The sequence below is a fragment of the Myiozetetes cayanensis genome, unplaced genomic scaffold (genome assembly GCF_022539395.1).
Source record: "Myiozetetes cayanensis isolate MyiCay16 unplaced genomic scaffold, myiCay2020 scf5-8, whole genome shotgun sequence".
Classification (NCBI taxonomy): domain Eukaryota; kingdom Metazoa; phylum Chordata; class Aves; order Passeriformes; family Tyrannidae; genus Myiozetetes; species Myiozetetes cayanensis.
In genome coordinates this window covers 51,487,384-51,503,028 of record NW_026087742.1, presented here as the reverse complement: position 1 = coordinate 51,503,028, position 15,645 = coordinate 51,487,384, and the positions used below count along the sequence as shown (strand labels likewise).

At 36.4% G+C, this 15,645-nt stretch overlaps 1 protein-coding gene across 12 annotated transcripts in view; it reads right to left on the bottom strand.

The window, feature by feature from the left end:
* PCDH9 (protocadherin 9) overlaps nt 1-15,645 on the bottom strand; it is a 680,196-nt gene that overhangs the window by 369,055 nt on the left and 295,496 nt on the right. The gene's annotated exons all lie outside the window — the stretch shown is intronic.

Sequence of the window (15,645 nt, the reverse complement as noted above, 5' to 3'; positions counted from 1 at the left end):
CTTTCCACTCTATGGAAAAGAGTCGTGCATAAACTTGAAAACCTAATTTCATTATTTTTTAATCTTCAGGTGGAGTTAAAAATGAAATAAAAATCAATCTTCGTGCTGTACTCCAGAATGAGATTTGACCTTGCAATTCATCTGTACCTACTGTGCTTATGAGTTACAGCTGCCCATCTTTCTTCAGGCATAATTTGACATTTTACAAAATCATGGTAAAGTTTCCATGGATTTCATGCTAGCATTCTGGGTTTCAATAACTGTTTCAGAGAGCCTAGGCAGCAGTCCATCTTTTGACGTACCCTGCTGGTGTTTGTAAACCTAACATCATTAATGCTTGCAATGCAGAATGCACTTATGTGGGGTGCTGAGCTGTATTTTGGTTTCACAATAAACTAATTTATATTTTCCTCACAGAAGCAAAGACAACAGAATCTTTGTGGATTACACAGCATGACCTGTATAAATAGAATAAGAAGCTGGTTCCAAGGGAAAGAATCATGAAGTATTACATATTAAAAAATATCTGCAGAATTGCAAGCTGTGCACCCTAAGACTCATTACACAAGACGTGAAAAATTGCCATTGACCTAGCAGAAGTTGCGTGTAATCTGCAGATAGCTATTTCAGGTTTTCTGAATGTTGCAATATTAGGATAAAGATTTGGGGCAGGATCATGCATTTTGTAATTTTTAATCTGTTCTAAGTCCCAATCCAGTCACTACAACAAAAGTGTAAAACAATTGTTAGAATGACTGTTTATTTATTTCAATTTGGCAATTCTATTTCAAAATCACTGTACTTATTACAGAAGAACTAAATGCTTGGAGGGAGGTATGTTCATTGCAGAGATTTCAGGCTCTTTAATAATAATATTAATAATAAACAAAATCACACGTTTCTCTCTCATCTTTTTGTTTTGTTTTGTTCAAAAGCTTCCCAGTGCCATGTTTCCACATATATAAGCAGCATTACAAAAAGAATCTGTAATCTGGCAAATGAGAAACTTGCTTCTAAATATGGCTTAGATCGTAAAGACCCATAAAGGGCACTGGGCGTTTATGTACCCACTTTCAAGGCAGACTTTTGAAGAAGCTGCACACTTAAATTTGCAAGTGTATGCTGGGACAGGCAGGCAGTAGCTGCCAGGCATGAAGGAAAATAGATATGTTGATCAATTGGAAACACCCAATAGATGCATATTTCTCTCCTGGACCAGATCGTACCATCACTCTGGAGCTAAACACCTCTTTGAAATTACCACTTAATTTTCACCGTTAATTTTTGTGGGGAAGAAAAGTATTTTTTCCTTTTCTTTTTATAAATATGGGTTACAATTTATTACCTGGATTCTACACACATCTTTTAAGTCTGCTTTTGCATAATCATATTTGGGCAAATAACAGTACTGTAACTGAATCCAGAAAATGAAGAGCATGCACATATCAGAATGACCTAAAATATGCCACTAAACCATGATTTCTCATGTTTCATCTCTCCCCCTTTTCCTATATCCCAAATCTTGTGTTCCCTGCCATATAAAGACTGCACTGGCTTCAAGGAAATCCACTGTCTGTGATGTCAGATTAATTTACATTACAATTTCACTGAATATGTTCAAAATGTTAGTTCTTCACATGCAAAGTAAAAGGATGCACGCTATGATCATGCTCCTGCCTGGACAGACCTCTGCTCTGTCTCAAGAAAGCCCTTTGTTAGAGCCCTGTATTGCAGGTTGGCTCTTCCTCTGTCCATTGTCAAGCAACAAGACAATGAGGGTTGGTACTTCACACTGTACTTCACAGCTACTCATTCCTAAAATCCTCTCACTGCATGATATATCTTTTCACAGGAATCATTCCCTTTGTGCCTAAGCACATTTGGAATTCACAGGTTGACAACAAAATGTCTAGTTCAGCCAAGTTTGGTGTTTCCCCTGTGCATCCACATTGACAGATTATTGGATATATAAACCTTACCTGAAAAACCTTAGGTACTGACAGTCTCTCCAGCATCGAAGTTATAAACTAATTTGTTTTGTTTTGCCTTTGAATTGCCTTCTACAGTTTAGATGTTAACCTGTTTAAACGCCAATCTACCTCTGGTAATTTGCTCTCTCACTGTTTCTATTTTTAAGTGTACTTCCAACCTTAGACAAAAGACAAATTCTCATTCCAAGTACTTATTATTTTGACAAATATAAACAGCTTTCTGCTTACATGAATTCTATTATCATAAGAAAGTAAAAAAAAAAAAAAAAAATTGAAGAAGATAACAGAGTGATTAGGAAAAAGACAAAGAAATTAACCCTGCTACCTGAAGAAGACACCCCAAAGGAAATTTAGGGAAGAAATCCCATGGGTCAATTTGAGATTTGTTATATTCATGAAAAAGAAAAAAAAAAAAAGGAAAATAAAGGGGGAAAAAAAAAACCACACACACACACAAAAAAACAAACAACAAAAACCACCAAACCCCAACTCCAAAACTCAAAGAAACACTTCTCTGATACTGTACTTAATTTCAGTTGTCAGCTTCTTTGATAACAATATGGAAAAGACATGGACAACTATAATCACAGATAACAATAAATAATTTCAATATTAATATAATTGACCTCAAGGTTTTGTTAGTTAACTTTGGCATACTTTTTTAAAACAGAGGGTCACTAGCAGTTTTTAGATCACTATTTGAGAACTATACTATGGCTTTATGTTCTGGAATTAATACTGAGGTAGTACTTAAAGTACAGTAAGAGATACAGAAAAGTGATCTAATTTACTGCTCCTGACTTTCTATTAAACTCCAACCTTACAGTGAATAATAGCGTGTCAAAGCAATCTCCGCTTGCTTAACGAGTGTCTAGAAAAAAAAGGAATTTTAGGTAAAAAAGGGTAAGCTTTAAGTTTTTGAGTTCCCATTTCACCTTGGAAATATTCTAATGTGCTGGAAAGGCTTAAATGGTTTCCCTCCATAGAAGAACTTAGGCCACTTAACTCAAAACTAATTTTGTATTGACTTTAATCAGAGTAAGATCAAAGACCTACTCTTCCTTCAGACCTTTCAGCAGGACAGATTCAGCCAACTAGAATAAAATAAAAGCACAACATAAGAGGTTCCCCAAAAGAGCCTTCAATGTTGGCCACAGCTGCAATGGAACAGCAGCAGTTTGCTACAACGTTTGCTTTACCCATTTCCTAACCCATGGCTCCAGTGAATATGGAGTTAAATACTACAACGCATTTGCCAGGGGACTTCATGCAAGTAGTGAAGGAACTTTGCTATGAGCAGGCACCCATTGCTCCCTCCTTCTCTCTGCATCATAGTCTCTAATTTTCATCCCTCTAACCTTTGCTTTCTGTCACTGCAATACTATCAAATTGTTTACAATGCCTGGTTTTCAGTTTCATGGACATCTGGAGGCTGGATTTACATAGTGAAATGGATATGGGCACTGTAAGGCTCACAGAAAATCCCTGTTCTCTTATCAGGTCAGTTGTGACTTTCCAAGACGCTTCACTCACTTTACTAACTGATCTCAGCATACTACTTTTTACGTGAGTAATAATATATATAATAAGAATGCACTCATGTGGCTATATGTAGATAACATTATAGTCTTTTGCTTTGGATAAATAAACTTCCCAGTCAGAAGGCACTTCCCAGCACCCAGTAGGCACTCTGGCAGCCACGCTCCCATCGCCAGAGACCGTCACTGCTAGGACTGAAGCCCCTTCACAGCAGGAGGCTCCAGTGACCCGATGGGTCCCCCCTTGACTCCCCACATACACCACTCACACTCAGGCGGACCAGGTTCCCTTACCGATTTGGCCCCAGGTTTCCCATGGCAGAGTCTCAGATGTCTTATTCCATAAAGCCATTCATTCACAGCGCAGTAACACAGAAACAGCCCATCCTGGTGCTTCCAAAGAGGGACCCTGAACAAAGGACACCCCAGGCTTTTATACCCTCTCACTCTGAGCCCTCGGCTCCTGCCGTGTCTCTGGGTGTCCGGTCCCCAGGCGCCTACACAGGTCCCTGTGTCCTTTTTTATGCCAACCTACACCTGGCATCGCAGCTGTACAGCGAGCTACCTGCACTAAATGTATTCCTCAACAGTTCTTGTGGGTTTAACGTTTATATATATTCTATACATATGTTTATATGTATATTTATATATTTAAATTCATTACTAAGATGGGAGAGGGAAATTTACATCATGTTACTTTATCTGTCTTAATTTCATTGCTAGCATTCAGTTTAACTGCCATATTAATTCATCAAGAAGGTTTTAAATATTTTAAAACACACAAAAAAAAGTAAAGAAATTATGTGGAAAACATGAACTGACCCACATTAATTTTGTATGCAGGGAGCATGAATAATACATTTTTGTATGTATCCTTTTGTGTTGTATAAATTCATCTTCGGCCTTTTACTTTCCACCAATGATATGATTTAATCAATAGCCTCTTTTAAATCAGCAGCATTGAAGGGTATCAAAGGAACAGGCATAGCAGCTGTAAGCTTGTCAGAAATTGTTAAATATCTATTTTTGCTGTATTTTTTATTTGATATTTCTGTCTTTGTAAAATTACAGTATAAGGTAACAAGCAATGCTCTCTTAAGCATACTAATTCTCCCCTCCCAGTACAAAAGCTTGATAGAACAATGTTAGGCAATATGGCAAAAGGTTGGAGAATAAGTAAAACAGAAAAACTAAACCTAGATGTCAGTTTGGCATGCAGTCAAAGCTGTCGACTCCTAACTACTGCAGCTGCTAGACTTTGGTTAACTTCTCATTGATTTCCCCAAATAGGATTTCATCTAAAGCACCAAATTAAAAACTGAGGCTGAGGGACAGTTCTATAAATTGAAAAGTGTACAAATGAATTGCTAGCCAATATACTTGGCAGCTTTCATCTTTGTAAAGCCTCTGATTCTGAACCTAACAGAAGTTGGTAGAGGTCAGGTTGGATCTTGGGAAGAGGAGAAACAGAGAGGGTATGAAGCAAAATATAATGATTTCTTTTACCTACAGTTAAGTAAGTATTTAGGTAGTTATTAATGGCCATACTGTTTCTGACAATGGAAGGGTAGGAAAAAAAAAAAAGCAAAGTGAAGATCATCTGAAGAAGAAAAGAAAACCAAACAAAACCAATGAAAAACAAAAGGGAAAAAAAAAAAAAAACAAAGAAAAAAAAGAAAAACCAAAGGAAAAAAAAAAGAAAAACAAAGAAAAACAAAGAACCCCCTCCCGTAAAAAATAAAAATAATAAAAAACCCTCTCTAAACCAAAATCAACAACCCACTTTTGTAATAAATCCCTGTGATCTGCAGTACATTGTAATGCTGAAGAACATGCAGTAACAGCCATTTCACTTTGTGCTATTTCCTGGTTGCTGCATTCACATACCCAAGCATATATACCCAATCTTATAAAGGAAGGTCCAGGATGTGAGGGTTTACAGTGGTGCAATATATAAGAAATATGACAGCTTGAAACAGTACTGTATTAAACCAAGAAAATTGATTTCAAAGACTCAGCACTGTTGAAACATTTCAGAATAAAATACTTTCCATTTCTTTTCTACAGAGATCAGTGACTGCTTATCCACTTTACCCCTATCCGTGAAGCCTCACTAATCCTAAATCAGAAACAATTAGTCTAATACATATTGTATTAAAAAAAATTGAAACCTCTTTCTTATTAATAACTTTAATACTCAGAGGCTACTAAAGTCACTACAAATGTTTTACCCCACTCTGCTCAAATCAGGTGAATCATCACAAATGAAGAAAACTTTTTAAAGGGCTGTGTATCTCACCCTGATGAAGGGAATAGTAGTAAAGCTTTTACCCAGAATTTCTACTGATGAGAAGAACCACTGGCACATACTTGGCCAAATTCCAGTTCACTCACATATAGTGGTAAAATCCAGAAGCGTATGAAGGTCAGTGGTAAATGTCTGCTTACTTAAATGAGGATAAAGGTATCCTTATCTACGGTTCTTCAGCCATTGACAAAAATGGTGTTGAATTACATTTCATATACCTCCTCTGTTTATCCCTGCAAGACTCTCTTGAGAGTCTGCACTGACATTTCATGTTCCTATTCAATTTCTGCATTTGAAACCTTACTAAATTCTGCCCTCAGTGACAACCATAAGGGCTCTTTTTTACAGGTCTGAGAACATAATCTCATGTCACATGGCACAAAAAAGATGGATAAAAACTAAAGGCAACCCATACACCACTTGAACCTCTGTAAGCATAGTTTTCCCAAGCTTCTTTAACAAATTCTCTGGATATGATTTGGAAAAAAACAACAACAAAAAACCCAGACCCCAGAGTTAGGTATCCACAATATAGATATTTAAGCTCCAGTTTCAGGCAGTGAAGTACTAAGGCTTCAATCTATTGTCTAAACACAGAGTGTGCTAACATTTAAGATGCTATAAAGCATCCTGCATGTTCTCTAATAAAAAGAATATTTAGAAGCATTTGAGGCAGGATACTTAAACATCATCTCAGGTAAACATCAACAGAAAAAAAAATATTCAATCAAAGGAAATGCACCTCCCCACCACATAAAGAAAAAATAAAGAAGAAAAAGAAAATAAAGAAATAGATGTTATCATGAATCACACTTGTAATCTATTTTAATCCTACTTCACATTTGCATTTACCACTAGATCATAAAACCTCTGAATTATAGAACATAATGTTCTTTTCAATTCTCTCCTTCTTCAAGGAAAAATACAACTGAAAGCATTTCCTTCAGCATGGAAAGTAAATTTATTTTACTAGGCAAAGGACAGGTGAAGAAAACTTCTGAAGAACTGTTCTCATGAATACTTCCTTGTCTCCCCACCTACAATGATAAGCTGTGGTTTAAGAAAACAAAATAGCACAAACAGTGATATAAAAGCAGGAGTATCCAAGAGACTTCTCATATAAATAGAGTATCAAAAAACGCCACTTAGACAACCTTTGTGGCACCTCCCCTTACCAGAAAAGATTCTCATTTTGAAACATGAAATAATAGCTATATCTTCCTTAAAATATTCAAATACATGAAAATTATCTCTTTATTTTCCCCAAAGAAAAACAGCTTTTAAAGAAAATAAATCCATGAGAGTATGCAAAAATGTCTTTTTTGATAACACATTTCAGTACTACATTTCAAATGTGTTTAGAATACTATATGCTGATGATTTTTAAAATTTATTTCATATATGATTATAGTTCTAGAAGAAAAGAACATGAATGCTGTATCTCTTTAACTCTTGTGTTTTGAACCCTTATACAGGACCAGCCTTTTCAAAACATTTCAACACCTTCTTTAGAAAGAAGAATAAATCATTAGCATCAAATTGGCCAGGCATATGTATGACTGTTTTTTGTTTCTCATTTCAATGATGTTCAAAAAAACAAAAACACATTGTACCATTTGAAAAATCAGGCTGAAAGATAAGAATGCCAGCAAAGCATGTAGGAGATAAAAAGCTGAAGGCAATATGACAAATCAAAAAGATAATTATTCAGTATTTTAGGAAGTTTCTTACATTTTCCTCTTTCTCCTGCTGTGCACAAATGCAGAACAATATACATAATGTGTCTGTTCTCTTGATGAACTTGCTTACAGTATTTAAGCATGGGTAGACACTAAATATGTTCATAGATATTTTGTATGCACATGTTAAACATATATGTCAATATATTTGCACTGGTGCAGGTGACCAATCAGGGTGGGTGCTGAGTGATGAGTGTCTGATAAAGACTGATTGATCAAGAAGAGGAAATTAAGCCTCCTTTAGAAAACTGGTGAAAGCCTCACAATCACATGGATGGTTCTCAGAGGAGATAGAATAAACCCCAGCATCTTCTGAAAGGGAAAAATCAAGCATTAAGAATTGGGGTTTTTGATACAGGTGTACAGGTGTCTGACAAACTGACCAGAAGACACATAGTTGGACCTATTACTCAAAAAAAAAAAAAAAAAAAAAAATTGCAAACCTAGACTTTAGAAAAGTTTATTTAAACTTGTTCAGGGATCTGCTTGGTGGGGACTAATGGGACTGCCCTGAAGGATAAAGATGCTCAGGAGAGGTGACTGATCATCAGTGACAAGTTCTTCAAAGTACAGGAAAATCCTGTGTGATGCCCATTAAGTCCAACAGGCACAGTATAAGGTCAGTGTGGATAACAGGGAAATCCTGATTGTGCTCAGCTAAATTACAAAAGCCAATACTGTCTTGGTGTTGATAGTAGTGAGGACTATGAAGCATAAAAAGAAAGTTATGCTATCAGCAAAAGGAAAACAAAGGAAAATGTGGGGCAAACACTCAAACTGTAGGCACATAAGAGTAGGAGGAGCTCCCACTGATGGCAAAATGAGCTTGGCCAACCTGAATGTCTTCTGTGATGAGATGGCTGCCTTGGTGAAAAACAGGCATCTTCATCTTACCTGTTTGCTTTTGTTTGGTTGGTTGATGAAAATACGGTTTGAATGGATGGACTCCAAGGTGCCTGGAAAAATTGCTTGGGCTTCCAGTTGCAAATGGTTCCAATGGGCAGCTTGTTTATAGGGGTGGATAATGCAGCCAATGATGCCTTTGCAGCTGATGCCTTCATTAAGCTGGATTATGAGGCAGAAGGCATCCCTTGTAACTTTACAGATGACACCAAGATGGGGCAAGCACTCTGCATGCTGGAAGTCCGGGCTTCTATTCAGACAGAGTTGACAAACTGGATAAACTGGCAACAGGTACTTCAAGTGCAGCAATGGCAAACAGAGCCCTGGCACAGGAGGGAATAACCCCATGCAGCAGTACAGCCTGGGGGCCAATTAAATAGAAACCAGCTTTGCAGTAAAATACCTGCTGATTCTGGTGGGCAACCATTTCAGCATGAGTCAGCAGTGTTTCTTTAAACCAGGAACAAATTGCAACAGTAAAAATGCAACCAGAAAGCTCTAGGAGTCAATCATTCTTTTCTATTCAGTATGTCAGTCTCTTTTTCCAAGCAACAAAATATAGGACAAGACCAGATGGCCCCAGTTGTTCTAGTTGAGGTTTAGATTTGCATATTAGTAAAAACTTCATTACCAAGCTCAGCAAAGGGCACCAAGCTGGTCAGAAGACCAGAAAGTATAAAAATGGCCTATGAGAACTGCATGTGCTCACCCGCGAGATCTAAAAGTTACTGCAGTTTTAGCCACTTAACAGAAAGGTCTGGAGAATATGGAGCCAAACTCTTTTTGCACAGTGAGAGGATGAGAAGCAACAGATACAAGCTGCAACAAGGGAAATTCTAATTTTGTATGAAAGAAAAAGATATCCCAAGTAGAACAGGCTGCCCAGCAAGTCCTTGGCAAGCTTTAGAGATATTCAAAAATTGACTGGACAAGGCCCTTAACAACCTGATCTAAATTTGCACTCCTTGGGCAGGATATTGTATCAAATGACCTCTGGAGGTCCCTTCCAACTTAGATTTCATCATGATGATAGAATAGAACTCCATGTATATAGTAAGCCTATTAAGAATAATCACATGCCTAGCCTTAATATATTTAATACTTTTCATTTTTTGGTAATATTTCAAATGATAATGCATCACTTTTTTCTTTGTAATGCACAGAAAAGCTAATCATAAGTCAAAGGTAATCTGTTTAAACACTACACATTTGAATATTAGAACTATATTTAACTACTCAAAGTGTTTTGATGATGCTATTAGAAATCATATCAGACAAATAATCTGACAAAAACAGTATGAGATGAGTTGATGTTGAAATAGCATCAAAAAACAGAACTACTTTGCGTATAAGCATCTCCCCAAAACCAAAGGAACCAGCGATGTTAAAAAGTAACAACAACCACCACAACCACTTAAAAAACCGCACCAACTTCTGCCTTTGCTGTCACTTGTATTGGTTTCACTAAGGTCACACAAAGTGCAGCAAGTGGCTTCAGATCTTTCTTTCAGGGTAGAAGCTGATCAAGTTGGAGGAAAATCTATTTGAAAGAAATAACTGACAACCTCAAGTTAACCTTATGAAGGTTTACTTATGAAGGATTACTGAGTCACAGAAAGTTTATGGAATTTTCAGAAAAAGGAAAAAGTTCATGAAATTTGAGTCAAACCCATATCATATTCTCCTCTCTTCCTTCAGAGTGGAAATCCTTGAGTGAAGGATATTTTCAGAGCACAGATTGGGAAACCACAATAAAATTTGATTGCAAGGATGCTTTTTCTAATTGTGGTTTGACATTTAAATTAACACCAACTGTTTGATTACTCTGCTCTCTTCCTCCTCCATGATGGATAAATATTTAATGAGAATAGTCTCCACTGTGATTGTGAACAGAGTAAAGAAGTTAATTCCTCCTTTATTTTTACTCCAGTCCCTGAGAAACCAGGTATTATCTGAGGAGTTACAGAATAACTAGCTTTCCTCCAAATCTCTTTATAAGTATTCATCAGAAAGCTAATATTTATATATACCTAAAGGAACTTTGCTACCCCAAGAGAAATCCTGCTGAACTTTACACAGGGCAACCATATTTAGAGTAAGAAACAGTACAGAATAAGTGTGATTTTTGACTTAAGCTAGGTCTTCAGTGTTAGTTACAGATGCAATTCCTCAAAGTCTTAGTCTGCCTGACTCAGATGTGCTGATAACACCTTGTTATCAGTAGCACTGGAAGGAACATGTGAGGCTCCTTTCAAAACAAGATATGAGGAAATCCACACAGGGGACTATTAGATTATTTCTGCTAAGAAAATATGCCTCAAAATATCTCAAGAAATCCAGAAGCCAACAAAGTTATTATTAACCTACAACTTCTCTTTAGTTCTATATTTAATTACAGCGTGTTGAGTCATAAAAAGAAGCTAGAGGTAGAAGAATGCAATTTAAACTATATAACCTTTCTAGTGTAGAAACTAGAGTAGATCCCCAACAGAGGGGGAGAAAAAAACAACAAAGAAAACCCCACATCTTAAAATATTACTTATATATAAAAATTCATGGCTGGTGCTCTTTTTCCTTATATGCCAGAAACTGAGAGAGAGAGAAGGGGAGGGGGGAAGGTATAGGATAGTACTTAGAAATATCTTGTTATTTTATTCTAAGAATGGAAGCATTATATGAGTAAAGAGAGAAAGAAGAACAGAAATATATTGAAATACTAACAGACAGCAGCACCCTGCTTCCAATGGCAGATCCTTAGCAAATGTCTTCACCAGAGACAAAAGATGCACTCTTTATACAAGATTATGATTTGCACTAGATGCCAAAACAAGGGTGAGAGAGAACATCTAGAGTTACATTCCCTTATGAGCCATTACATCTGTCATAACAACACTGAGACAGAAACTAGAATACTTTTCTTTAACATCTCAAGAGAAAAGAGCAGGCAAAGCAAATATGTAAGAGCAGTCTGGAAGCACAGTTCTTCATGAGGACAGAAAGATATGGCCTAACCATTTCAATTAATACATTGCATATACTAGAAATTTTCTACGAATATCTCTTAAATTACTAAAGTGTAGGTGAACTAGTTGATCAAAGTATTGGAATATCATTTAACAAAACAAGAACGGATCTGTCTTTGCCTCAGTAGGGCACTTGCTTTTCCATATGCCACTTCATGTGCTTCTGCTGTGCATCTGTCTCATATAAAACATTAGATGGTTAGATTCACTATCAGTTACAGGCTGCAACAAGTTTCATTTCAATTACAGCAGGAGAGGAAAACAGCTGGAATCCCTAAGGGGAGGTTCAGGCACCAAGGGGGGTGAATCAAAAATGAGAATCATACATGGCATGCTACTAATTAGGGAGAGAAATGAAGTCAAGTTATATATGTAAACATTTATTTTTGTATAAACCTGAGGTTGCTCAGTTTCCCTTCAAGCACATTTGAGACAGAAGAGTAGTACCTCATTGACCATCATCTATATAGATTCGTTTGAAAGAGCTGTTTCACAATTAATTTCAATGAGAGTTCTAAACTGCAAAGAAGTTTACTTTTGAAAACAGAGCCATAATAAAATCTAATTACAAAGAAGATCAGTGTTTGTTCAATATTCCTGAATTACACCCAAATTAAGATACTTCTTTTACTGGTTAATAGGCACAAAGAGTTCTGATCAGAACAAAATAAAAACTGTGAAAATTTCTGCCAGGGTTAATAACAGCATCTCTATATGCAGACTCCAAAAATTAAAATTTGCATAACAGCCCACTTCTCAGAATCCTGACTCAAGTACTTATTGTCATGTAGTTTGAAGAGCAGGGAAAAGTCTTTTTTTTTTTCTTTCTTTTCTTTTTATAGGGAAATAAATAGTCCTCCACAATCTACTGTTTGGAAATCAAGTCATTTATGTGGAACATAGTGCCAAATGAGATATTTGAACAGCCTTGGATTCTTTTTTTAACCTTTGCCCATTTCCTACAGCTCTGCATCTCTCTCCTCTCTCAAAGAAAGATTCTGTTACTTAGGTCAAGCTCAGCCAAAAGATTCGTGATCATATTATATCCTTCACAAATCTTCCCTCTACTTTTGATTATTCTTTTCTTTTTTCTCCCTCCTATACATGCATACTCCCAGATTTGTGTGTTAATCTGTGGGGGCAGGAGGTGGTGTTTCCACCCTCAAGGAACAGATGTTAATGTTGTCAATGCCAAAGTATCATTATATTCCTAGAAGGGATCATTTTGATCACACGTAAGAAGATAAGAGTCTACTCAAGAGCACTGCTCAGAAAATGGAACCATGACTACATCTGCCCATCTGCAAGTAACAAAATTAGCCTAGTATGAGATGTAGAACAAAGCTGCATTAGCTGAACTCTATCGTATAATTGTTGTTGACTTCATACTTCTGTAACACATTTGGTTCAGGCACTCTGGGAGACCAGGGTGATAGAAACCTCAGTGACCACTGCTAGTTGGCCTTATGGTTGGATGATACCACGGAGACTGGCCTGAGGCTATGTGACTAGTGAGGCCACATGGCTAGTTTGGCTTATAGTGGTATATGCCAACAGCATGATTTATAAATCCATAAAGAATTAAGACAATAACTCCTCATGAGTGGACACATCCATGGGCATGCAGCATCTCACAGAAGGCTGAGCCTGAACCATAGACACACGAGTCTGGTCGAGAACCGGGACCCAGACGGTGTGCAGTTGGAGTGTGTGTCCTGTACCTCTGTATGCCGGTCTGAATTGGACTGAAGGAAATGCAGCTTTAACTGGTGTCTGTGTGTCTGTATGTGTGTGTGTGTGCGCGTGTGTGCATGCATGCTTGTGTGTGTGTTGTAGAATAAGCTTCTTAAAAGACAAATTGCTATCCACGTGCTCTCATCTCTCCCACACTCTAAATACATTTTCTATTATTCATCACTGAGTGCTGTGTTTCCATTCGTGCATCCATCCCGCTCCAGCCCAGTTCCCCCAAAAATTATGCTGCCTTCACTGCAGCTTATCAGATACATGAGACATTTACCTAAGAGCTTCAGCATCTAATATTTAGGTCCAGATACCACCAACATTAAAGGCAATGACTAAAACTGAACTTCAAGAAATAGAAAATCCATTAGGTCTGAAACTTGTTTTAAGAGGGTTTTTTGAGTCTATTACATACAATGTTAATGGAGATTTGCTTTGCCAAGAATCCTTTTGAAAGAGGCTGTGTAATTGCTACTTAGATGTGCAAAGTACTCATAGGTAATTCAGTTGTCTTTAAAAAAAGCAAGAATACAACTTTATTCATACTCAGTAATGCACTGCAAAATGTTCAGTCCTCATTCACTCTCCAGATCATCAACACAGACATATTTCTCAGACTATGAACATCTATCAATATAAAAATTATAAAAACAAATTAAAATACCTAAAATGCTTTCCATAAGTAACAAGTTATAGGATTTTTTTCAAAGCCTAATATTCACAGGTACAAAAAAGAAACTTTAATTAAACTGATTAGCCAGCTAGTTGTCAGCTGTTAGAAAACGTTTTCCATGGTCTCTATCAGCTGGTAAAGAGAATAAATTTTTCAATTTTTTTAAAACCCAGAACAAGCATGGGAAATACTTAAACCTTTTGTTTAAATCTCTTTAAGTATTGAACTCAGCTGAAAGAAGTTAGTCTGACAAAGAACAACAATTCTTAGGGAAAGGCTGAGGGCACTTCCATAGAATCTTCCATAAATTAGCTTAAGAGCTTAGAACTTGCTTCCTGTTTAGTTACTTTAGAACTTTCTTTCTAACAATTAACATCCAATTTCTTAAAAAACATTAACATGTAAAACTCTTAAAAGACCAGGTTTTACAATGTGATGTATTGATAATATACTTTCACTTAAAAAGTGGACTCAGTCATGAAGGATTACATATATATTGTTCTTACAGATTTAAATAAAAAAGTACATCAGGATATTTTATTTTTAAATTAATATAAAATAAAATACTAGATTTGACAGTTTGTGATGAAACATTGTACTCAGTACTTATACAAAAAAAGGATATACCAAATGTGAGCTAAGAACATACGTGCATTTTTAGGCTCATATGGTATTCCACTGCCTGAATCCACCTCAGTGTGGTCTGTTCCCTATCACCGTAATAAGAATTTATATATACCTACAGACACATAGACTTTTGGTGTCTGTTGCTGAATAGAATGGAATAAAATATTTTATTTGGAAAGAACCTACAATGATCATCTAGTCCAACTGTGAATTCCACTTATTACAGTGTTCACTTTAAATTACCTAGTCTCAATTAGGTATAATGCCTGATTGTCCCTGAAAATTTCCTTCAAAATTCTTGTAGTAATGAATTAATTTACAGCCACCATAATCTCTACCTTTAGAAAGGAGATAGATAGATATCTAGATTTTTTTAATCTATATCAATTTTATAGTACACTTACAGAGATTCAACAAAGTTTATTCAGAATATTTTTTGCATTAAAAATTGAAAGCAATGCCCTTATCTCTGAAATGCCTACACTGAAGCTAAAATATTCTACTATTAAGTCTAAAAATTCAAACACCCAGTAGGTAGGTAGAAAATGTAGTTTTAAATTTAATAACTGATACTGGAAACTCCAGTTTCCAGGAAATTTTCTTCTGATGTAGCTTAAAACCATTGCCAAAAAGTGCTTAGTTTTGGGGAATGAGACCTATATGATAAAGGAAACAACATTTTACTGTAATTTTTTAGTTTTAATAGGTGAACAAACGTGACTAAATATATCATACATGGAGATTTCTGGTATTAATTTTGGAGAGACTCTCTTTAAAAAGTGCAGACAGATTCTACAGTCCTTTATTTCACACAAAAATTCAGTGTGGAAACCAACAGATTGGACTGGAGTTCTGCACAGCAAAGAAAGTACCCATCTGAATAGACCATGGTTCTTCCTTAATGCAGCGCTTTAGAAATCAGAGCACTGAATCTTAGTCCTCTGATTACTGACTGTGATAGTGGAGGACAGACAGCATCTGCCAGACTCAATTTCTGAGAAGTCCACATGGTGATTGCTATTTTCCTTGGCTTACTGGGTTGGAATTGAGTGCAAGTGCTAAACAAGACTTTCAAGAGGATGCCTGGAGAAAGGTACTAT